A 20,356-nucleotide genomic window follows, 5' to 3' on the forward strand; every position below is an offset into this window, starting at 1 on the left:
TTTGTCACAATGGCTATAGATACTTGCCACACTTGTCAAAACGCTACATGATGCTCGACCAAACAAAACGCTGGTCTTCACCCAAAACATGTTTAGTTTTGACTCGGTCTGAAATTTATAGCAAGATTTGCAGTGTCGCCAACAGTGACCCATGTGCCTCAAGGCACTTCAGTGCTAACAGTGGGGCAAAAGTCCAAAGAGTTACATAGGCTGAGAAAAAGAGCAGTGATTATTGTATCACACACGTGTAGCTCATTGCAGAAAGTTCCTGTCAACCAGCTTGCCACATTTAAAAATTAATTCTGAGGACTGCCTTTCGGCTTACGGCCATACTACCCGAAGATCGCCCGATCTCGTCTGATCTCGGAAGCTAAGCTGGGTCTGGCCTGGTTAGTACTTGGATGGGAGACTGCCTAGGAATACCAGGTGCTGTAGGCTTTTAGCGATGCTCCCAGTATAGGGCGCACTTTCTCCCTTTTGTTTTTGTCACAATGGCTATAGATACTTGCCACACTTGTCAAAACGCTACATTATGCTCGTCCAAACAAAACGCTGGTCTCCACCCAAAACAAGTTTAGTTTTGACTCGGTCTGAAATTTATAGCAAGATTTGCAGTGTCGCCAACAGTGACCCATGTGCCTCAAGGCACTTCTGTGCTAACAGTGGGGCAAAAGTCCAAAGAGTTACATAGGCTGAGAAAAAGAGCAGTGATTATTGTATCACACACGTGTAGCTCATTGCAGAAAGGTCCTGTCAACCAGCTTGCCACATTTAAAAATTGAATTCTGAGGACGGCATCTCGGCTTACGGCCATACTACCCGAAGATCGCCCGATCTCGTCTGATCTCGGAAGCTAAGCTGGGTCTGGTTAGTACTTGGATGGGAGACTGCCTAGGAATACCAGGTGCTGTAGGCTTTTAGCGATGCTCCCAGTATAGGGCGCACTTTCTCCCTTTTGTTTTTGTCACAATGGCTATAGATACTTGCCACACTTGTCAAAACGCTACATTATGCTCGTCCAAACAAAACGCTGGTCTCCACCCAAAACAAGTTTAGTTTTGACTCGGTGTGAAATTTATAGCAAGATTTGCAGTGTCGCCAACAGTGACCCATGTGCCTCAAGGCACTTCAGTGCTAACAGTGGGGCAAAAGTCCAAAGAGTTATATAGGCTGACAAAAAGAGCAGTGATTATTGTATCACACACGTGTAGCTCATTGCAGAAAGGTCCTGTCAACCAGCTTGCCACATTCAAAAATTGGATTCTGAGGACTGCCTCTCGGCTTACGGCCATACTACCCGAAGATCGCCCGATCTCGTCTGATCTCGGAAGCATGGCTGGGTCTGGGCTGGTTAGTACTTGGATGGGAGACTGCCTAGGAATACCAGGTGCTGTAGGCTTTTAGCGATGCTCCCAGTATAGGGCGCACTTTCTCCCTTTTGTTTTTGTCACAATGGCTATAGATACTTGCCACATTTGTCAAAACGCTACATGATGCTCGTCCAAACAAAACGCTGGTCTCCACCCAAAACATGTTTAGTTTTGACTCGGTCTGAAATTTATAGCAAGATTTGCAGTGTCGCCAACAGTGACCCATGTGCCTCAAGGCACTTCAGTGCTAACAGTGGGGCAAAAGTCCAAAGAGTTACATAGGCTGAGAAAAAGAGCAGTGATTATTGTATCACACACGTGTAGCTCATTGCAGAAAGTTCCTGTCAACCAGCTTGCCACATTTAAAAATTGGATTCTGAGGACTGCCTCTCGGCTTACGGCCATACTACCCGAAGATCGCCCGATCTCGTTTGATCTCGGAAGCTAAGCTGGGTCTGGCCTGGTTAGTACTTGGATGGGAGACTGCCTAGGAATACCAGGTGCTGTAGGCTTTTAGCGATGCTCCCAGTATAGGGCGCACTTTCTCCCTTTTGTTTTTGTCACAATGGCTATTGATACTTGCCACACTTGTCAAAACGCTACATTATGCTCGTCCAAACAAAACGCTGGTCTCCACCCAAAACATGTTTAGTTTTGACTCGGTCTGAAATTTATAGCAAGATTTGCAGTGTCGCCAACAGTGACCCATGTGCCTCAAGGCACTTCAGTGCTAACAGTGGGGCAAAAGTCCAAAGAGTTACATAGGCTGAGAAAAAGAGCAGTGATTATTGTATCACACACGTGTAGCTCATTGCAGAAAGTTCCTGTCAACCAGCTTGCCACATTTAAAAATTGGATTCTGAGGACTGCCTCTCGGCTTACGGCCATACTACCCGAAGATCGCCCGATCTCGTCTGATCTCGGAAGCTAAGCTGGGTCTGGCCTGGTTAGTACTTGGTTGGGAGACTGCCTAGGAATACCAGGTGCTGTAGGCTTTTAGCGATGCTCCCAGTATAGGGCGCACTTTCTCCCTTTTGTTTTTGTCACAATGGCTATTGATACTTGCCAAACTTGTCAAAACGCTGCATTATGCTCGTCCAAACAAACCGCTGGTCTCCACCTAAAACATGTTTGTTTAGTTTTGACTCGGTCTGAAATTTATAGCAAGATTTGCAGTGTTGCCAACAGTGACCCATGTGCCTCAAGGCACTTCAGTGCTAACATTGGGGCAAAAGTCCAAAGAGTTACATAGGCTGAGAAAAAGAGCAGTGATTATTGTATCACACACGTGTAGCTCATTGCAGAAAGGTCCTGTCAACCAGCTTGCCACATTTAAAAATTTTATTCTGAGGACAGCCTCTCGGCTTACGGCCATACTACCCGAAGATCGCCCGATCTCGTTTGATCTCGGAAGCTAAGCTGGGTCTGGCCTGGTTAGTACTGGGTTGGGAGACTGCCTAGGAATACCAGGTGCTGTAGACTTTTAGCGATGCTCCCAGTATAGGGCGCACTTTCTCCCTTTTGTTTTTTTCACAATGGCTATAGATACTTGCCACACTTGTCAAAACGCTACATTATGCTCGCCCAAACAAACCGCTGGTCTCCACCCAAAACATGTTTGTTTAGTTTTGACTCGGTCTGAAATTTATAGCAAGATTTGCAGTGTCGCCAACAGTGACCCATGTGCCTCAAGGCACTTCAGTGCTAACAGTGGGGCAAAAGTCCAAAGAGTTACATAGGCTGAGAAAAAGAGCAGTGATTATTGTATCACACACGTGTAGCTCATTGCAGAAAGGTCCTGTCAACCAGCTTGCCACATTTAAAAATTGAATTCTGAGGACGGCATCTCGGCTTACGGCCATACTACCCGAAGATCGCCCGATCTCGTCTGATCTCGGAAGCTAAGCTGGGTCTGGCCTGGTCAGTACTTGGATGGGAGACTGCCTAGGAATACCAGGTGCTGTAGGCTTTTAGCGATGCTCCCAGTATAGGGCGCACTTTCTCCCTTTTGTTTTTGTCACAATGGCTATAGATACTTGCCACACTTGTCAAAACGCTACATGATGCTCGTCCAAACAAAACGCTGGTCTCCACCCAAAACATGTTTAGTTTTGACTCGGTCTGAAATTTATAGCAAGATTTGCAGTGTCGCCAACAGTGACCCATGTGCCTCAAGGCACTTCAGTGCTAACAGTGGGGCAAAAGTCCAAAGAGTTACATAGGCTGAGAAAAAGAGCAGTGATTATTGTATCACACACGTGTAGCTCATTGCAGAAAGTTCCTGTCAACCAGCTTGCCACATTTAAAAATTGAATTTTGAGGACTGCCTTTCGGCTTACGGCCATACTACCCGAAGATCGCCCGATCTCGTCTGATCTCGGAAGCTAAGCTGGGTCTGGCCTGGTTAGTACTTGGATGGGAGACTGCCTAGGAATACCAGGTGCTGTAGGCTTTTAGCGATGCTCCCAGTATAGGGCGCACTTTCTCCCTTTTGTTTTTGTCACAATGGCTATAGATACTTGCCACACTTGTCAAAACGCTACATTATGCTCGTCCAAACAAAACGCTGGTCTCCACCCAAAACAAGTTTAGTTTTGACTCGGTCTGAAATTTATAGCAAGATTTGCAGTGTCGCCAACAGTGACCCATGTGCCTCAAGGCACTTCAGTGCTAACAGTGGGGCAAAAGTCCAAAGAGTTACATAAGCTGAGAAAAAGAGCAGTGATTATTTTATCACACACGTGTAGCTCATTGCAGAAAGGTCCTGTCAACCAGCTTGCCACATTTAAAAATTTAATTCTGAGGACAGCCTCTCGGCTTACGGCCATACTACCCGAAGATCGCCCGATCTCGTTTGATCTCGGAAGCTAAGCTGGGTCTGGCCTGGTTAGTACTGGGTTGGGAGACTGCCTAGGAATACCAGGTGCTGTAGGCTTTTAGCGATGCTCCCAGTATAGGGCGCACTTTCTCCCTTTTGTTTTTTTCACAATGGCTATAGATACTTGCCACACTTGTCAAAACGCGACATTATGCTCGCCCAAACAAACCGCTGGTCTCCACCCAAAACATGTTTGTTTAGTTTTGACTCGGTCTGAAATTTATAGCAAGATTTGCAGTGTCGCCAACAGTGACCCATGTGCCTCAAGGCACTTCAGTGCTAACAGTGGGGCAAAAGTCCAAAGAGTTACATAGGCTGAGAAAAAGAGCAGTGATTATTGTATCACACACGTGTAGCTCATTGCAGAAAGGTCCTGTCAACCAGCTTGCCACATTTAAAAATTGAATTCTGAGGACGGCATCTCGGCTTACGGCCATACTACCCGAAGATCGCCCGATCTCGTCTGATCTCGGAAGCTAAGCTGGGTCTGGCCTGGTTAGTACTTGGATGGGAGACTGCCTAGGATTACCAGGTGCTGTAGGCTTTTAGCGATGCTCCCAGTATAAGGCGCACTTTCTCCCTTTTGTTTTTGTCACAATGGCTATAGATACTTGCCACACTTGTCAAAACGCTACATGATGCTCGTCCAAACAAAACGCTGGTCTCCACCCAAAACATGTTTAGTTTTGACTCTGTCTGAAATTTATAGCAAGATTTGCAGTGTCGCCAACAGTGACCCATGTGCCTCAAGGCACTTCAGTGCTAACAGTGGGGCAAAAGTCCAAAGAGTTACATAGGGTTACATAGGCTGAGAAAAAGAGCAGTGATTATTGTATCACACACGTGTAGCTCATTGCAGAAAGTTCCTGTCAACCAGCTTGCCACATTTAAAAATTGGATTCTGAGGACTGCCTCTCGGCTTACGGCCATACTACCCGAAGATCGCCCGATCTCGTCTGATCTCGGAAGCTAAGCTGGGTCTGGCCTGGTTAGTACTTGGTTGGGAGACTGCCTAGGAATACCAGGTGCTGTAGGCTTTTAGCGATGCTCCCAGTATAGGGCGCACTTTCTCCCTTTTGTTTTTGTCACAATGGCTATTGATACTTGCCAAACTTGTCAAAACGCTGCATTATGCTCGTCCAAACAAACCGCTGGTCTCCACCCAAAACATGTTTGTTTAGTTTTGACTCGGTCTGAAATTTATAGCAAGATTTGCAGTGTCGCCAACAGTGACCCATGTGCCTCAAGGCACTTCAGTGCTAACAGTGGGGCAAAAGTCCAAAGAGTTACATAGGCTGAGAAAAAGAGCAGTGATTATTGTATCACACACGTGTAGCTCATTGCAGAAAGGTCCTGTCATCCAGCTTGCCACATTTAAAAATTGAATTCTGAGGACGGCATCTCGGCTTACGGCCATACTACCCGAAGATCGCCCGATCTCGTCTGATCTCGGAAGCTAAGCTGGGTCTGGGCTGGTTAGTACTTGGATGGGAGACTGCCTAGGAATACCAGGTGCTGTAGGCTTTTAGCGATGCTCCCAGTATAGGGCGCACTTTCTCCCTTTTGTTTTTGTCACAATGGCTATAGATACTTGCCACACTTGTCAAAAGGCTACATGATGCTCGTCCAAACAAAACGCTGGTCTCCACCCAAAACATGTTTAGTTTTGACTCGGTCTGAAATTTATAGCAAGATTTGCAGTGTCGCCAACAGTGACCCATGTGCCTCAAGGCACTTCAGTGCTAACAGTGGGGCAAAAGTCCAAAGAGTTACATAGGCTGAGAAAAAGAGCAGTGATTATTGTATCACACACGTGTAGCTCATTGCAGAAAGTTCCTGTCAACCAGCTTGCCACATTTAAAAATTGGATTCTGAGGACTGCCTCTCGGCTTACGGCCATACTACCCGAAGATCGCCCGATCTCGGAAGCTAAGCTGGGTCTGGCCTGGTTAGTACTTGGATGGGAGACTGCCAAGGAATACCAGGTGCTGTAGGCTTTTAGCGATGCTCCCAGTATAGGGCGCACTTTCTCCCTTTTGTTTTTGTCACAATGGCTATTGATACTTGCCACACTTGTCAAAACGCTACATTATGCTCGTCCAAACAAAACGCTGGTCTCCACCCAAAACATGTTTAGTTTTGACTCGGTCTGAAATTTATAGCAAGATTTGCAGTGTCGCCAACAGTGACCCATGTGCCTCAAGGCACTTCAGTGCTAACAGTGGGGCAAAAGTCCAAAGAGTTACATAGGCTGAGAAAAAGAGCAGTGATTATTGTATCACACACGTGTAGCTCATTGCAGAAAGTTCCTGTCAACCAGCTTGCCACATTTAAAAATTGGATTCTGAGGACTGCCTCTCGGCTTACGGCCATACTACCCGAAGATCGCCCGATCTCGTCTGATCTCGGAAGCTAAGCTGGTCTGGCCTGGTTAGTACTTGGTTGGGAGACTGCCTAGGAATACCAGGTGCTGTAGGCTTTTAGCGATGCTCCCAGTATAGGGCGCACTTTCTCCCTTTTGTTTTTGTCACAATGGCTATTGATACTTGCCAAACTTGTCAAAACGCTGCATTATGCTCGTCCAAACAAACCGCTGGTCTCCACCCAAAACATGTTTGTTTAGTTTTGACTCGGTCTGAAATTTATAGCAAGATTTGCAGTGTTGCCAACAGTGACCCATGTGCCTCAAGGCACTTCAGTGCTAACATTGGGGCAAAAGTCCAAAGAGTTACATAGGCTGAGAAAAAGAGCAGTGATTATTGTATCACACACGTGTAGCTCATTGCAGAAAGGTCCTGTCAACCAGCTTGCCACATTTAAAAATTTAATTCTGAGGACAGCCTCTCGGCTTACGGCCATACTACCCGAAGATCGCCCGATCTCGTTTGATCTCGGAAGCTAAGCTGGGTCTGGCCTGGTTAGTACTGGGTTGGGAGACTGCCTAGGAATACCAGGTGCTGTAGACTTTTAGCGATGCTCCCAGTATAGGGCGCACTTTCTCCCTTTTGTTTTTTTCACAATGGCTATAGATACTTGCCACACTTGTCAAAACGCTACATTATGCTCGCCCAAACAAACCGCTGGTCTCCACCCAAAACATGTTTGTTTAGTTTTGACTCGGTCTGAAATTTATAGCAAGATTTGCAGTGTCGCCAACAGTGACCCATGTGCCTCAAGGCACTTCAGTGCTAACAGTGGGGCAAAAGTCCAAAGAGTTACATAGGCTGAGAAAAAGAGCAGTGATTATTGTATCACACACGTGTAGCTCATTGCAGAAAGGTCCTGTCAACCAGCTTGCCACATTTAAAAATTGAATTCTGAGGACGGCATCTCGGCTTACGGCCATACTACCCGAAGATCGCCCGATCTCATCTGATCTCGGAAGCTAAGCTGGGTCTGGCCTGGTTAGTACTTGGATGGGAGACTGCCTAGGAATACCAGGTGCTGTAGGCTTTTAGCGATGCTCCCAGTATAGGGCGCACTTTCTCCCTTTTGTTTTTGTCACAATGGCTATAGATACTTGCCACACTTGTCAAAACGCTACATGATGCTCGTCCAAACAAAACGCTGGTCTCCACCCAAAACATGTTTAGTTTTGACTCGGTCTGAAATTTATAGCAAGATTTGCAGTGTCGCCAACAGTGACCCATGTGCCTCAAGGCACTTCAGTGCTAACAGTGGGGCAAAAGTCCAAAGAGTTACATAGGCTGAGAAAAAGAGCAGTGATTATTGTATCACACACGTGTAGCTCATTGCAGAAAGTTCCTGTCAACCAGCTTGCCACATTTAAAAATTGAATTCTGAGGACTGCCTTTCGGCTTACGGCCATACTACCCGAAGATCGCCCGATCTCGTCTGATCTCGGAAGCTAAGCTGGGTCTGGCCTGGTTAGTACTTGGATGGGAGACTGCCTAGGAATACCAGGTGCTGTAGGCTTTTAGCGATGCTCCCAGTATAGGGCGCACTTTCTCCCTTTTGTTTTTGTCACAATGGCTATAGATACTTGCCACACTTGTCAAAACGCTACATTATGCTCGTCCAAACAAAACGCTGGTCTCCACCCAAAACAAGTTTAGTTTTGACTCGGTCTGAAATTTATAGCAAGATTTGCAGTGTCGCCAACAGTGACCCATGTGCCTCAAGGCACTTCAGTGCTAACAGTGGGGCAAAAGTCCAAAGAGTTACATAAGCTGAGAAAAAGAGCAGTGATTATTTTATCACACACGTGTAGCTCATTGCAGAAAGGTCCTGTCAACCAGCTTGCCACATTTAAAAATTTAATTCTGAGGACAGCCTCTCGGCTTACGGCCATACTACCCGAAGATCGCCCGATCTCGTTTGATCTCGGAAGCTAAGCTGGGTCTGGCCTGGTTAGTACTGGGTTGGGAGACTGCCTAGGAATACCAGGTGCTGTAGGCTTTTAGCGATGCTCCCAGTATAGGGCGCACTTTCTCCCTTTTGTTTTTTTCACAATGGCTATAGATACTTGCCACACTTGTCAAAACGCTACATTATGCTCGCCCAAACAAACCGCTGGTCTCCACCCAAAACATGTTTGTTTAGTTTTGACTCGGTCTGAAATTTATAGCAAGATTTGCAGTGTCGCCAACAGTGACCCATGTGCCTCAAGGCACTTCAGTGCTAACAGTGGGGCAAAAGTCCAAAGAGTTACATAGGCTGAGAAAAAGAGCAGTGATTATTGTATCACACATGTGTAGCTCATTGCAGAAAGGTCCTGTCAACCAGCTTGCCACATTTAAAAATTGAATTCTGAGGACGGCATCTCGGCTTACGGCCATACTACCCGAAGATCGCCCGATCTCGTCTGATCTCGGAAGCTAAGCTGGGTCTGGCCTGGTTAGTACTTGGATGGGAGACTGCCTAGGAATACCAGGTGCTGTAGGCTTTTAGCGATGCTCCCAGTATAGGGCGCACTTTCTCCCTTTTGTTTTTGTCACAATGGCTATAGATACTTGCCACACTTGTCAAAACGCTACATGATGCTCGTCCAAACAAAACGCTGGTCTCCACCCAAAACATGTTTAGTTTTGACTCTGTCTGAAATTTATAGCAAGATTTGCAGTGTCGCCAACAGTGACCCATGTGCCTCAAGGCACTTCAGTGCTAACAGTGGGGCAAAAGTCCAAAGAGTTACATAGGCTGAGAAAAAGAGCAGTGATTATTGTATCACACACGTGTAGCTCATTGCAGAAAGTTCCTGTCAACCAGCTTGCCACATTTAAAAATTGGATTCTGAGGACTGCCTCTCGGCTTACGGCCATACTACCCGAAGATCGCCCGATCTCGTCTGATCTCGGAAGCTAAGCTGGGTCTGGCCTGGTTAGTACTTGGTTGGGAGACTGCCTAGGAATACCAGGTGCTGTAGGCTTTTAGCGATGCTCCCAGTATAGGGCGCACTTTCTCCCTTTTGTTTTTGTCACAATGGCTATTGATACTTGCCAAACTTGTCAAAACGCTGCATTATGCTCGTCCAAACAAACCGCTGGTCTCCACCCAAAACATGTTTGTTTAGTTTTGACTCGGTCTGAAATTTATAGCAAGATTTGCAGTGTCGCCAACAGTGACCCATGTGCCTCAAGGCACTTCAGTGCTAACAGTGGGGCAAAAGTCCAAAGAGTTACATAGGCTGAGAAAAAGAGCAGTGATTATTGTATCACACACGTGTAGCTCATTGCAGAAAGGTCCTGTCATCCAGCTTGCCACATTTAAAAATTGAATTCTGAGGACGGCATCTCGGCTTACGGCCATACTACCCGAAGATCGCCCGATCTCGTCTGATCTCGGAAGCTAAGCTGGGTCTGGGCTGGTTAGTACTTGGATGGGAGACTGCCTAGGAATACCAGGTGCTGTAGGCTTTTAGCGATGCTCCCAGTATAGGGCGCACTTTCTCCCTTTTGTTTTTGTCACAATGGCTATAGATACTTGCCACACTTGTCAAAAGGCTACATGATGCTCGTCCAAACAAAACGCTGGTCTCCACCCAAAACATGTTTAGTTTTGACTCGGTCTGAAATTTATAGCAAGATTTGCAGTGTCGCCAACAGTGACCCATGTGCCTCAAGGCACTTCAGTGCTAACAGTGGGGCAAAAGTCCAAAGAGTTACATAGGCTGAGAAAAAGAGCAGTGATTATTGTATCACACACGTGTAGCTCATTGCAGAAAGTTCCTGTCAACCAGCTTGCCACATTTAAAAATTGGATTCTGAGGACTGCCTCTCGGCTTACGGCCATACTACCCGAAGATCGCCCGATCTCGTCTGATCTCGGAAGCTAAGCTGGGTCTGGCCTGGTTAGTACTTGGATGGGAGACTGCCAAGGAATACCAGGTGCTGTAGGCTTTTAGCGATGCTCCCAGTATAGGGCGCACTTTCTCCCTTTTGTTTTTGTCACAATGGCTATTGATACTTGCCACACTTGTCAAAACGCTACATTATGCTCGTCCAAACAAAACGCTGGTCTCCACCCAAAACATGTTTAGTTTTGACTCGGTCTGAAATTTATAGCAAGATTTGCAGTGTCGCCAACAGTGACCCATGTGCCTCAAGGCACTTCAGTGCTAACAGTGGGGCAAAAGTCCAAAGAGTTACATAGGCTGAGAAAAAGAGCAGTGATTATTGTATCACACACGTGTAGCTCATTGCAGAAAGTTCCTGTCAACCAGCTTGCCACATTTAAAAATTGGATTCTGAGGACTGCCTCTCGGCTTACGGCCATACTACCCGAAGATCGCCCGATCTCGTCTGATCTCGGAAGCTAAGCTGGGTCTGGCCTGGTTAGTACTTGGTTGGGAGACTGCCTAGGAATACCAGGTGCTGTAGGCTTTTAGCGATGCTCCCAGTATAGGGCGCACTTTCTCCCTTTTGTTTTTGTCACAATGGCTATTGATACTTGCCAAACTTGTCAAAACGCTGCATTATGCTCGTCCAAACAAACCGCTGGTCTCCACCCAAAACATGTTTGTTTAGTTTTGACTCGGTCTGAAATTTATAGCAAGATTTGCAGTGTTGCCAACAGTGACCCATGTGCCTCAAGGCACTTCAGTGCTAACATTGGGGCAAAAGTCCAAAGAGTTACATAGGCTGAGAAAAAGAGCAGTGATTATTGTATCACACACGTGTAGCTCATTGCAGAAAGGTCCTGTCAACCAGCTTGCCACATTTAAAAATTTAATTCTGAGGACAGCCTCTCGGCTTACGGCCATACTACCCGAAGATCGCCCGATCTCGTTTGATCTCGGAAGCTAAGCTGGGTCTGGCCTGGTTAGTACTGGGTTGGGAGACTGCCTAGGAATACCAGGTGCTGTAGACTTTTAGCGATGCTCCCAGTATAGGGCGCACTTTCTCCCTTTTGTTTTTTTCACAATGGCTATAGATACTTGCCACACTTGTCAAAACGCTACATTATGCTCGCCCAAACAAACCGCTGGTCTCCACCCAAAACATGTTTGTTTAGTTTTGACTCGGTCTGAAATTTATAGCAAGATTTGCAGTGTCGCCAACAGTGACCCATGTGCCTCAAGGCACTTCAGTGCTAACAGTGGGGCAAAAGTCCAAAGAGTTACATAGGCTGAGAAAAAGAGCAGTGATTATTGTATCACACACGTGTAGCTCATTGCAGAAAGGTCCTGTCAACCAGCTTGCCACATTTAAAAATTGAATTCTGAGGACGGCATCTCGGCTTACGGCCATACTACCCGAAGATCGCCCGATCTCATCTGATCTCGGAAGCTAAGCTGGGTCTGGCCTGGTTAGTACTTGGATGGGAGACTGCCTAGGAATACCAGGTGCTGTAGGCTTTTAGCGATGCTCCCAGTATAGGGCGCACTTTCTCCCTTTTGTTTTTGTCACAATGGCTATAGATACTTGCCACACTTGTCAAAACGCTACATGATGCTCGTCCAAACAAAACGCTGGTCTCCACCCAAAACATGTTTAGTTTTGACTCGGTCTGAAATTTATAGCAAGATTTGCAGTGTCGCCAACAGTGACCCATGTGCCTCAAGGCACTTCAGTGCTAACAGTGGGGCAAAAGTCCAAAGAGTTACATAGGCTGAGAAAAAGAGCAGTGATTATTGTATCACACACGTGTAGCTCATTGCAGAAAGTTCCTGTCAACCAGCTTGCCACATTTAAAAATTGAATTCTGAGGACTGCCTTTCGGCTTACGGCCATACTACCCGAAGATCGCCCGATCTCGTCTGATCTCGGAAGCTAAGCTGGGTCTGGCCTGGTTAGTACTTGGATGGGAGACTGCCTAGGAATACCAGGTGCTGTAGGCTTTTAGCGATGCTCCCAGTATAGGGCGCACTTTCTCCCTTTTGTTTTTGTCACAATGGCTATAGATACTTGCCACACTTGTCAAAACGCTACATTATGCTCGTCCAAACAAAACGCTGGTCTCCACCCAAAACAAGTTTAGTTTTGACTCGGTCTGAAATTTATAGCAAGATTTGCAGTGTCGCCAACAGTGACCCATGTGCCTCAAGGCACTTCAGTGCTAACAGTGGGGCAAAAGTCCAAAGAGTTACATAAGCTGAGAAAAAGAGCAGTGATTATTTTATCACACACGTGTAGCTCATTGCAGAAAGGTCCTGTCAACCAGCTTGCCACATTTAAAAATTTAATTCTGAGGACAGCCTCTCGGCTTACGGCCATACTACCCGAAGATCGCCCGATCTCGTTTGATCTCGGAAGCTAAGCTGGGTCTGGCCTGGTTAGTACTGGGTTGGGAGACTGCCTAGGAATACCAGGTGCTGTAGGCTTTTAGCGATGCTCCCAGTATAGGGCGCACTTTCTCCCTTTTGTTTTTTTCACAATGGCTATAGATACTTGCCACACTTGTCAAAACGCTACATTATGCTCGCCCAAACAAACCGCTGGTCTCCACCCAAAACATGTTTGTTTAGTTTTGACTCGGTCTGAAATTTATAGCAAGATTTGCAGTGTCGCCAACAGTGACCCATGTGCCTCAAGGCACTTCAGTGCTAACAGTGGGGCAAAAGTCCAAAGAGTTACATAGGCTGAGAAAAAGAGCAGTGATTATTGTATCACACATGTGTAGCTCATTGCAGAAAGGTCCTGTCAACCAGCTTGCCACATTTAAAAATTGAATTCTGAGGACGGCATCTCGGCTTACGGCCATACTACCCGAAGATCGCCCGATCTCGTCTGATCTCGGAAGCTAAGCTGGGTCTGGCCTGGTTAGTACTTGGATGGGAGACTGCCTAGGAATACCAGGTGCTGTAGGCTTTTAGCGATGCTCCCAGTATAGGGCGCACTTTCTCCCTTTTGTTTTTGTCACAATGGCTATAGATACTTGCCACACTTGTCAAAACGCTACATGATGCTCGTCCAAACAAAACGCTGGTCTCCACCCAAAACATGTTTAGTTTTGACTCTGTCTGAAATTTATAGCAAGATTTGCAGTGTCGCCAACAGTGACCCATGTGCCTCAAGGCACTTCAGTGCTAACAGTGGGGCAAAAGTCCAAAGAGTTACATAGGCTGAGAAAAAGAGCAGTGATTATTGTATCACACACGTGTAGCTCATTGCAGAAAGTTCCTGTCAACCAGCTTGCCACATTTAAAAATTGGATTCTGAGGACTGCCTCTCGGCTTACGGCCATACTACCCGAAGATCGCCCGATCTCGTCTGATCTCGGAAGCTAAGCTGGGTCTGGCCTGGTTAGTACTTGGTTGGGAGACTGCCTAGGAATACCAGGTGCTGTAGGCTTTTAGCGATGCTCCCAGTATAGGGCGCACTTTCTCCCTTTTGTTTTTGTCACAATGGCTATTGATACTTGCCACACTTGTCAAAACGCTACATTATGCTCGTCCAAACAAAACGCTGGTCTCCACCCAAAACATGTTTAGTTTTGACTCGGTCTGAAATTTATAGCAAGATTTGCAGTGTCGCCAACAGTGACCCATGTGCCTCAAGGCACTTCAGTGCTAACAGTGGGGCAAAAGTCCAAAGAGTTACATAGGCTGAGAAAAAGAGCAGTGATTATTGTATCACACACGTGTAGCTCATTGCAGAAAGTTCCTTTCAACCAGCTTGCCACATTTAAAAATTGGATTCTGAGGACTGCCTCTCGGCTTACGGCCATACTACCCGAAGATCGCCCGATCTCGTCTGATCTCGGAAGCTAAGCTGGGTCTGGCCTGGTTAGTACTTGGTTGGGAGACTGCCTAGGAATACCAGGTGCTGTAGGCTTTTAGCGATGCTCCCAGTATAGGGCGCACTTTCTCCCTTTTGTTTTTGTCACAATGGCTATTGATACTTGCCAAACTTGTCAAAACGCTGCATTATGCTCGTCCAAACAAACCGCTGGTCTCCACCCAAAACATGTTTGTTTAGTTTTGACTCGGTCTGAAATTTATAGCAAGATTTGCAGTGTCGCCAACAGTGACCCATGTGCCTCAAGGCACTTCAGTGCTAACAGTGGGGCAAAAGTCCAAAGAGTTACATAGGCTGAGAAAAAGAGCAGTGATTATTGTATCACACACGTGTAGCTCATTGCAGAAAGGTCCTGTCAACCAGCTTGCCACATTTAAAAATTGAATTCTGAGGACGGCATCTCGGCTTACGGCCATACTACCCGAAGATCGCCCGATCTCGTCTGATCTCGGAAGCTAAGCTGGGTCTGGTTAGTACTTGGATGGGAGACTGCCTAGGAATACCAGGTGCTGTAGGCTTTTAGCGATGCTCCCAGTATAGGGCGCACTTTCTCCCTTTTGTTTTTGTCACAATGGCTATAGATACTTGCCACACTTGTCAAAACGCTACATTATGCTCGTCCAAACAAAACGCTGGTCTCCACCCAAAACAAGTTTAGTTTTGACTCGGTCTGAAATTTATAGCAAGATTTGCAGTGTCGCCAACAGTGACCCATGTGCCTCAAGGCACTTCAGTGCTAACAGTGGGGCAAAAGTCCAAAGAGTTACATAGGCTGACAAAAAGAGCAGTGATTATTGTATCACACAGGTGTAGCTCATTGCAGAAAGGTCCTGTCAACCAGCTTGCCACATTTAAAAATTGGATTCTGAGGACTGCCTCTCGGCTTACGGCCATACTACCCGAAGATCGCCCGATCTCGTCTGATCTCGGAAGCTAAGCTGGGTCTGGCCTGGTTAGTACTTGGTTGGGAGACTGCCTAGGAATACCAGGTGCTGTAGGCTTTTAGTGATGCTCCCAGTATAGGGCGCACTTTCTCCTTTTTGTTTTTGTCACAATGGCTATTGATACTTGCCACACTTGTCAAAACGCTACATTATGCTCGTCCAAACAAAACGTTGGTCTCCACCCAAAACAAGTTTAGTTTTGACTCGGTCTGAAATTTATAGAGAGATTTGCAGTGTCGCCAACAGTGACCCATGTGCCTCAAGGCACTTCAGTGCTAACAGTGGGGCAAAAGTCCAAAGAGTTACATAGGCTGAGAAAAAGAGCAGTGATTATTGTATCACACACGTGTAGCTCATTGCAGAAAGGTCCTGTCAACCAGCTTGCCACATTTAAAAATTTAATTCTGAGGACTGCCTCTCGGCTTACGGCCATACTACCCGAAGATCGCCCGATCTCGTCTGATCTCGGAAGCTAAGCTGGGTCTGGCCTGGTTAGTACTTGGATGGGAGACTGCCTAGGAATACCAGGTGCTGTAGACTTTTAGCGATGCTCCCAGTATAGGGCGCACTTTCTCCCTTTTGTTTTTTTCACAATGGCTATAGATACTTGCCACACTTGTCAAAACGCTACATTATGCTCGCCCAAACAAACCGCTGGTCTCCACCCAAAACATGTTTGTTTAGTTTTGACTCGGTCTGAAATTTATAGCAAGATTTGCAGTGTCGCCAACAGTGACCCATGTGCCTCAAGGCACTTCAGTGCTAACAGTGGGGCAAAAGTCCAAAGAGTTACATAGGCTGAGAAAAAGAGCAGTGATTATTGTATCACACACGTGTAGCTCATTGCAGAAAGGTCCTGTCAACCAGCTTGCCACATTTAAAAATTGAATTCTGAGGACGGCATCCCGGCTTACGGCCATACTACCCGAAGATCGCCCGATCTCGTCTGATCTCGGAAGCTAAGCTGGGTCTGGCCTGGTTAGTACTTGGATGGGAGACTGCCTAGGAATACCAGGTGCTGTAGGCTTTTAGCGATGCTCCCAGTATAGGGCGCACTTTCTCCCTTTTGTTTTTGTCACAATGGCTATAGATACTTGCCACACTTGTCAAAACGCTACATGATGCTCGTCCAAACAAAACGCTGGTCTCCACCCAAAACATGTTTAGTTTTGACTCGGTCTGAAATTTATAGCAAGATTTGCAGTGTCGCCAACAGTGACCCATGTGCCTCAAGGCACTTCAGTGCTAACAGTGGGGCAAAAGTCCAAAGAGTTACATAGGCTGAGAAAAAGAGCAGTGATTATTGTATCACACACGTGTAGCTCATTGCAGAAAGTTCCTGTCAACCAGCTTGCCACATTTAAAAATTGAATTCTGAGGACTGCCTCTCGGCTTACGGCCATACTACCCGAAGATCACCCGATCTCGTCTGATCTCGGAAGCTAAGCTGGGTCTGGCCTGGTTAGTACTTGGATGGGAGACTGCCTAGGAATACCAGGTGCTGTAGGCTTTTAGCGATGCTCCCAGTATAGGGCGCACTTTCTCCCTTTTGTTTTTGTCACAATGGCTATAGATACTTGCCACACTTGTCAAAACGCTACATTATGCTCGTCCAAACAAAACGCTGGTCTCCACCCAAAACATGTTTAGTTTTGACTCTGTCTGAAATTTATAGCAAGATTTGCAGTGTCGCCAACAGTGACCCATGTGCCTCAAGGCACTTCAGTGCTAACAGTGGGGCAAAAGTCCAAAGAGTTACATAGGCTGAGAAAAAGAGCAGTGATTATTGTATCACACACGTGTAGCTCATTGCAGAAAGTTCCTGTCAACCAGCTTGCCACGTTTAAAAATTGGATTCTGAGGACTGCCTCTCGGCTTACGGCCATACTACCCGAAGATCGCCCGATCTCGTCTGATCTCGGAAGCTAAGCTGGGTCTGGCCTGGTTAGTACTTGGTTGGGAGACTGCCTAGGAATACCAGGTGCTGTAGGCTTTTAGCGATGCTCCCAGTATAGGGCGCACTTTCTCCCTTTGGTTTTTGTCACAATGGCTATTGATACTTGCCACACTTGTCAAAACGCTACATTATGCTCGTCCAAACAAAACGCTGGTCTCCACCCAAAACAAGTTTAGTTTTGACTCGGTCTGAAATTTATAGCAAGATTTGCAGTGTCGCCAACAGTGACCCATGTGCCTCAAGGCACTTCAGTTCTAACAGTGGGGCAAAAGTCCAAAGAGTTACATAGGCTGAGAAAAAGAGCAGTGATTATTTTATCACACACGTGTAGCTCATTGCAGAAAGGTCCTGTCAACCAGCTTGCCACATTTAAAAATGTAATTCTGAGGACAGCCTCTCGGCTTACGGCCATACTACCCGAAGATCGCCCGATCTCGTTTGATCTCGGAAGCTAAGCTGGGTCTGGCCTGGTTAGTACTGGGTTGGGAGACTGCCTAGGAATACCAGGTGCTGTAGGCTTTTAGCGATGCTCCCAGTATAGGGCGCACTTTCTCCCTTTTGTTTTTTTCACAATGGCTATAGATACTTGCCACACTTGTCAAAACGCTACATTATGCTCGCCCAAACAAACCGCTGGTCTCCACCCAAAACATGTTTGTTTAGTTTTGACTCGGTCTGAAATTTATAGCAAGATTTGCAGTGTCGCCAACAGTGACCCATGTGCCTCAAGGCACTTCTGTGCTAACAGTGGGGCAAAAGTCCAAAGAGTTACATAGGCTGAGAAAAAGAGCAGTGATTATTGTATCACACACGTGTAGCTCATTGCAGAAAGGTCCTGTCAACCAGCTTGCCACATTTAAAAATTGAATTCTGAGGACGGCATCTCGGCTTACGGCCATACTACCCGAAGATCGCCCGATCTCGTCTGATCTCGGAAGCTAAGCTGGGTCTGGCCTGGTTAGTACTTGGATGGGAGACTGCCTAGGAATACCAGGTGCTGTAGGCTTTTAGCGATGCTCCCAGTATAGGGCGCACTTTCTCCCTTTTGTTTTTGTCACAATGGCTATAGATACTTGCCACACTTGTCAAAACGCTACATGATGCTCGTCCAAACAAAACGCTGGTCTTCACCCAAAACATGTTTAGTTTTGACTCGGTCTGAAATTTATAGCAAGATTTGCAGTGTCGCCAACAGTGACCCATGTGCCTCAAGGCACTTCAGTGCTAACAGTGGGGCAAAAGTCCAAAGAGTTACATAGGCTGAGAAAAAGAGCAGTGATTATTGTATCACACACGTGTAGCTCATTGCAGAAAGTTCCTGTCAACCAGCTTGCCACATTTAAAAATTGAATTCTGAGGACTGCCTTTCGGCTTACGGCCATACTACCCGAAGATCGCCCGATCTCGTCTGATCTAGGAAGCTAAGCTGGGTCTGGCCTGGTTAGTACTTGGATGGGAGACTGCCTAGGAATACCAGGTGCTGTAGGCTTTTAGCGATGCTCCCAGTATAGGGCGCACTTTCTCCCTTTTGTTTTTGTCACAATGGCTATAGATACTTGCCACACTTGTCAAAACGCTACATTATGCTCGTCCAAACAAAACGCTGATCTCCACCCAAAACATGTTTAGTTTTGACTCGGTCTGAAATTTATAGCAAGATTTGCAGTGTCGCCAACAGTGACCCATGTGCCTCAAGGCACTTCAGTGCTAACAGTGGGGCAAAAGTCCAAAGAGTTACATAGGCTGAGAAAAAGAGCAGTGATTTTTGTATCACACACGTGTAGCTCATTGCAGAAAGGTCCTGTCAACCAGCTTGCCACATTTAAAAGTTGAATTCTGAGGACTGCCTCTCGGCTTACGGCCATACTACCCGAAGATCGCCCGATCTCGTCTGATCTCGGAAGCTAAGCTGGGTCTGGCCTGATTAGTACTTGGATGGGAGACTGCCTAGGAATACCAGGTACTGTAGGCTTTTAGCGATGTTCCCAGTATAGGGCGCGCTTTCTCCCTTTTGTTTTTGTCACAATGGCTATAGATACTTGCCACACTTGTCAAAACGCTACATTATGCTCGTCCAAACATGACGCTGGTCTCCACCCAAAACATGTTTAGTTTTGACTCGGTCTGAAATTTATAGCAAGATTTGCAGTGTCGCCAATAGTGACCCATGTGCCTCAAGGCACTTCAGTGCTAACAGTGGGGCAAAAGTCGTAAGAGTTACATAGGCTGAGAAAAAAAAGCAGTGATTATTGTATCACACACGTGTAGCTCATTGCAGAAAGGTCCTGTCAACCAGCTTGCCACATTTAAAAATTGAATTCTGAGGACTGCCTCTCGGCTTACGGCCATACTACCCGAAGATCGCCCGATCTCGTCTGATCTCGGAAGCTAAGCTGGGTCTGGCCTGGTTAGTACTTGGTTGGGAGACTGCCTAGGAATACCAGGTGCTGTAGGCTTTTAGCGATGCTACCAGTATAGGGCGCACTTTCTCCCTTTTGTTTTTTCACAATGGCTATAGATATTTGCCACACTTGTCAAAACGCTACATTATGCCCGTCCAAACAAACCGCTGGTCTCCACCCAAAACATGTTTGTTTATTTTGACTCGGTCTGAAATTTATAGCAAGATTTGCAGTGTTGCCAACAGTGACCCATGTGCCTCAAGGCACTTCAGTGCTAACAGTGGGGCAAAAGTCCAAAGAGTTACATAGGCTGAGAAAAAGAGCAGTGATTATTGTATCACACACGTGTAGCTCATTGCAGAAAGGTCCTGTCAACCAGCTTGCCACATTTAAAAATTGAATTCTGAGGACTGCCTCTCGGCTTACGGCCATACTACCGGAAGATCGCCCGATCTCGTCTGATCTCGGAAGCTAAGCTGGGTCTGGCCTGGTTAGTACTTGGATGGGAGACTGCCTAGGAATACCTGGTGCTGTAGGCTTTTAGCGATGCTCCCCGTATAGGGCGCACTTTCTCCCTTTTGTTTTTCTCACAATGGCTATAGATAC

General features: G+C 46.6%; 1 non-coding gene and 41 pseudogenes across 1 annotated transcript; all 42 read left to right on the forward strand.

Annotated features, from left to right (window-relative positions):
* The first annotated feature begins 319 nt into the window (after positions 1-319).
* LOC133566610 (5S ribosomal RNA) lies at positions 320-438 on the forward strand (annotated as a pseudogene).
* Positions 439-802: 364 nt separating this feature from the next.
* Positions 803-916, forward strand: LOC133567369 (5S ribosomal RNA; annotated as a pseudogene).
* A 364-nt stretch (positions 917-1,280) lies between these two features.
* Positions 1,281-1,399, forward strand: LOC133567441 (5S ribosomal RNA; annotated as a pseudogene).
* A 364-nt stretch (positions 1,400-1,763) lies between these two features.
* Positions 1,764-1,882, forward strand: LOC133565094 (5S ribosomal RNA; annotated as a pseudogene).
* Positions 1,883-2,246: 364 nt separating this feature from the next.
* LOC133565165 (5S ribosomal RNA) lies at positions 2,247-2,365 on the forward strand (annotated as a pseudogene).
* Positions 2,366-2,733: 368 nt separating this feature from the next.
* LOC133566344 (5S ribosomal RNA) lies at positions 2,734-2,852 on the forward strand (annotated as a pseudogene).
* A 368-nt stretch (positions 2,853-3,220) lies between these two features.
* LOC133565433 (5S ribosomal RNA) lies at positions 3,221-3,339 on the forward strand (annotated as a pseudogene).
* A 364-nt stretch (positions 3,340-3,703) lies between these two features.
* LOC133566622 (5S ribosomal RNA) lies at positions 3,704-3,822 on the forward strand (annotated as a pseudogene).
* Positions 3,823-4,186: 364 nt separating this feature from the next.
* Positions 4,187-4,305, forward strand: LOC133565488 (5S ribosomal RNA; annotated as a pseudogene).
* A 368-nt stretch (positions 4,306-4,673) lies between these two features.
* LOC133566351 (5S ribosomal RNA) lies at positions 4,674-4,792 on the forward strand (annotated as a pseudogene).
* Positions 4,793-5,166: 374 nt separating this feature from the next.
* Positions 5,167-5,285, forward strand: LOC133565166 (5S ribosomal RNA; annotated as a pseudogene).
* A 368-nt stretch (positions 5,286-5,653) lies between these two features.
* On the forward strand, positions 5,654-5,772 carry LOC133566617 (5S ribosomal RNA; annotated as a pseudogene).
* A 364-nt stretch (positions 5,773-6,136) lies between these two features.
* On the forward strand, positions 6,137-6,245 carry LOC133567419 (5S ribosomal RNA; annotated as a pseudogene).
* A 364-nt stretch (positions 6,246-6,609) lies between these two features.
* LOC133566921 (5S ribosomal RNA) lies at positions 6,610-6,727 on the forward strand (annotated as a pseudogene).
* A 368-nt stretch (positions 6,728-7,095) lies between these two features.
* On the forward strand, positions 7,096-7,214 carry LOC133566345 (5S ribosomal RNA; annotated as a pseudogene).
* Positions 7,215-7,582: 368 nt separating this feature from the next.
* LOC133565256 (5S ribosomal RNA) lies at positions 7,583-7,701 on the forward strand (annotated as a pseudogene).
* Positions 7,702-8,065: 364 nt separating this feature from the next.
* On the forward strand, positions 8,066-8,184 carry LOC133566634 (5S ribosomal RNA; annotated as a pseudogene).
* A 364-nt stretch (positions 8,185-8,548) lies between these two features.
* LOC133565489 (5S ribosomal RNA) lies at positions 8,549-8,667 on the forward strand (annotated as a pseudogene).
* Positions 8,668-9,035: 368 nt separating this feature from the next.
* LOC133566647 (5S ribosomal RNA) lies at positions 9,036-9,154 on the forward strand (annotated as a pseudogene).
* Positions 9,155-9,518: 364 nt separating this feature from the next.
* On the forward strand, positions 9,519-9,637 carry LOC133565167 (5S ribosomal RNA; annotated as a pseudogene).
* A 368-nt stretch (positions 9,638-10,005) lies between these two features.
* LOC133566618 (5S ribosomal RNA) lies at positions 10,006-10,124 on the forward strand (annotated as a pseudogene).
* A 364-nt stretch (positions 10,125-10,488) lies between these two features.
* On the forward strand, positions 10,489-10,607 carry LOC133565471 (5S ribosomal RNA; annotated as a pseudogene).
* A 364-nt stretch (positions 10,608-10,971) lies between these two features.
* On the forward strand, positions 10,972-11,090 carry LOC133565169 (5S ribosomal RNA; annotated as a pseudogene).
* Positions 11,091-11,458: 368 nt separating this feature from the next.
* On the forward strand, positions 11,459-11,577 carry LOC133566346 (5S ribosomal RNA; annotated as a pseudogene).
* Positions 11,578-11,945: 368 nt separating this feature from the next.
* Positions 11,946-12,064, forward strand: LOC133565269 (5S ribosomal RNA; annotated as a pseudogene).
* Positions 12,065-12,428: 364 nt separating this feature from the next.
* Positions 12,429-12,547, forward strand: LOC133566659 (5S ribosomal RNA; annotated as a pseudogene).
* A 364-nt stretch (positions 12,548-12,911) lies between these two features.
* On the forward strand, positions 12,912-13,030 carry LOC133565492 (5S ribosomal RNA; annotated as a pseudogene).
* Positions 13,031-13,398: 368 nt separating this feature from the next.
* LOC133566672 (5S ribosomal RNA) lies at positions 13,399-13,517 on the forward strand (annotated as a pseudogene).
* A 364-nt stretch (positions 13,518-13,881) lies between these two features.
* Positions 13,882-14,000, forward strand: LOC133565171 (5S ribosomal RNA; annotated as a pseudogene).
* Positions 14,001-14,364: 364 nt separating this feature from the next.
* Positions 14,365-14,483, forward strand: LOC133565172 (5S ribosomal RNA; annotated as a pseudogene).
* Positions 14,484-14,851: 368 nt separating this feature from the next.
* LOC133567370 (5S ribosomal RNA) lies at positions 14,852-14,965 on the forward strand (annotated as a pseudogene).
* A 364-nt stretch (positions 14,966-15,329) lies between these two features.
* On the forward strand, positions 15,330-15,448 carry LOC133565173 (5S ribosomal RNA; annotated as a pseudogene).
* Positions 15,449-15,812: 364 nt separating this feature from the next.
* LOC133565768 (5S ribosomal RNA) lies at positions 15,813-15,931 on the forward strand (annotated as a pseudogene).
* Positions 15,932-16,299: 368 nt separating this feature from the next.
* Positions 16,300-16,418, forward strand: LOC133566684 (5S ribosomal RNA; annotated as a pseudogene).
* A 364-nt stretch (positions 16,419-16,782) lies between these two features.
* LOC133567784 (5S ribosomal RNA) lies at positions 16,783-16,901 on the forward strand. Its single transcript, XR_009809477.1, has one exon. It is a non-coding gene; the product is annotated as a 5S ribosomal RNA (ribosomal RNA).
* A 364-nt stretch (positions 16,902-17,265) lies between these two features.
* LOC133565174 (5S ribosomal RNA) lies at positions 17,266-17,384 on the forward strand (annotated as a pseudogene).
* A 364-nt stretch (positions 17,385-17,748) lies between these two features.
* Positions 17,749-17,867, forward strand: LOC133565493 (5S ribosomal RNA; annotated as a pseudogene).
* A 368-nt stretch (positions 17,868-18,235) lies between these two features.
* On the forward strand, positions 18,236-18,354 carry LOC133566696 (5S ribosomal RNA; annotated as a pseudogene).
* A 364-nt stretch (positions 18,355-18,718) lies between these two features.
* Positions 18,719-18,837, forward strand: LOC133566518 (5S ribosomal RNA; annotated as a pseudogene).
* A 364-nt stretch (positions 18,838-19,201) lies between these two features.
* Positions 19,202-19,320, forward strand: LOC133565827 (5S ribosomal RNA; annotated as a pseudogene).
* A 365-nt stretch (positions 19,321-19,685) lies between these two features.
* LOC133565175 (5S ribosomal RNA) lies at positions 19,686-19,804 on the forward strand (annotated as a pseudogene).
* A 366-nt stretch (positions 19,805-20,170) lies between these two features.
* Positions 20,171-20,289, forward strand: LOC133566059 (5S ribosomal RNA; annotated as a pseudogene).
* The last annotated feature ends 67 nt before the right edge of the window (positions 20,290-20,356 follow it).

This window comes from Nerophis ophidion, linkage group LG13 (genome assembly GCF_033978795.1).
Source record: "Nerophis ophidion isolate RoL-2023_Sa linkage group LG13, RoL_Noph_v1.0, whole genome shotgun sequence".
Taxonomy (NCBI): domain Eukaryota; kingdom Metazoa; phylum Chordata; class Actinopteri; order Syngnathiformes; family Syngnathidae; genus Nerophis; species Nerophis ophidion.